Source organism: Chrysochloris asiatica, unplaced genomic scaffold, assembly GCF_000296735.1.
Source record: "Chrysochloris asiatica unplaced genomic scaffold, ChrAsi1.0 scaffold00648, whole genome shotgun sequence".
Classification (NCBI taxonomy): domain Eukaryota; kingdom Metazoa; phylum Chordata; class Mammalia; order Afrosoricida; family Chrysochloridae; genus Chrysochloris; species Chrysochloris asiatica.
Window position 1 is genome coordinate 102,556 of NW_006409166.1, and position 1,799 is coordinate 104,354.

The window sequence follows — 1,799 nt, forward strand, 5'->3', positions numbered from 1 at the left end:
ACTAGAGCCAAAGTACAACCTTGAGTGTGTTGTTGTTAAGTACCATTGAGTGGGTTCCTACATATAGCGATCCATTGTAGGGTTTCTGAGACTATAAATCTTTGCGGGATCAGAAAGTTTCATCCTGCTCCTGACCAACTCAAGAATAGATTTAGGCGGCAGGGAAAAAGCTCCCGGAAAGGCTATGTGTCCTTCCAGCCCGATCTCACCGCCTGTGTACCCTCCTCTCCTCCTCCGCGCCTTGCCAGCGGCGGGAGCCAAACCGTCGCTGCCGCCGCCAACCGCCGCACAGGAGCCCGCGCCGTCGCGGCCCCACGGTGAGCTGCAGAACCTGAGCCAGATCGAGCACATCCTCCGCTGCGGCGTCCGGAAGGAGGACCACACACGGGCACCGGCATCCTGTCTGTGTTTGGCATGCAGGCGCACTACAACCTGAGAGATGAGTTTCCTCTGCTGACAACCAAGCTTGTGTTCTGGAAAGGAGTTTTGGAAGAGTTGCTGTGGTTTATCTAGGGATCCACCAATGCTAAAGAACTGTCTTCCAAGGGAGTGAAGATCTGGGATGGCAGTGGGTCTCGAGACTTTTTGGACAGCCTGGAATTCACCACCGGAGAAGCAGGAGATTTAGGCCCAATTTATTGCTTTCAGTGGAGGCATTTGGGGGCAGAATATAAAGAGATGCATTCAGATTATTCATGTCAAGGCGTGGACCAGTTGCAAATAGTTATTGACACAATCAAAACTAACCCTGACGACAGAAGAATCATCATGTGTGCTTGGAACCCACAAGACCTTCCTCAGATGGCGCTGCCGCCCTGCCATGCCCTTTGCCAGTTTCATGTGGTAAACGGTGTGCCACACTGGTGTACTCTACCAGCTGTACCAGAGGTCAGGAGACATGGGCCTAGGGGTGCCTTTCAACATTGCCAGCTACACCTTGCTCACCTACATCACAGGCTTGAAGCCAGGTGATTTTGTACATACTTTGGGAGATGCACATATTTACATGAATTACATTGAGCCCTTGAAAGTTCAGCTCCAGCGAGAACCAAGACCTTTCCCCTAGCTCAGCATTCTTTGAAAAGTTGAGACAATTGATGATTTCAAAGCTGGAAGACTTTCAGATTGAAAGATACAATCCTCATCTGACTATTAAAATGGAAATGGCTGTCTAGAGAGCCTGTCAAGGGGGTGTTTCAAAGAAGACGTTGTCAACTTTGAGAGTGGGGCTGGGTGCCCAGGCAAGAAAGTTCTTTTTGCTATAAAGGACAAAGGAATTAGGTCCAACCCTGTTGGTTACCTATCAGTTGGTCATTATTAAAAATGGCTTCCTTTGAAGCATGCTGCCAATAATACAGCTATACCAACTCTTCTAATAAAAAAAGGTCTTGAGCTTGGTCAACTCACTGATGTATGAAAATGGTGAAATTATAAATAATGTTAGGAAAGTGAAAATGTGTGTGCTTTAAACATAAAAATGTATATGCATTTCAAACATTTATCTTTAAACTATTCCCTCAAACTTGACTGAACTGAATAACACCATCAGTCATATAGTGTGGTTATGGACATTTAAAGTTATTTGCTCTATATATTGTTATAATAAAATGATAGTCTGCATTTGTCAGGTTTTTTTCTTTTGTTAGGTTTGCCAATGGTCTGTCGATTTTATTAATTCTTTCAAAGAACCAGCTTCTTGTCTTGTTGATTCTTTCTATAGTTTTTCTGTTTTCTATCTCCTTTATTTCTGCTCTGATCTTTATTATTTCTTTTCTTTTGGTGACTGTGGGTTCCCGCTG

The 1,799-nt window shown here is 44.8% G+C and overlaps 1 pseudogene; it reads left to right on the plus strand.

Moving 5' to 3' along the window:
* The first annotated feature begins 184 nt into the window (after nt 1-184).
* LOC102819754 lies at nt 185-1,175 on the plus strand (annotated as a pseudogene).
* The last annotated feature ends 624 nt before the right edge of the window (nt 1,176-1,799 follow it).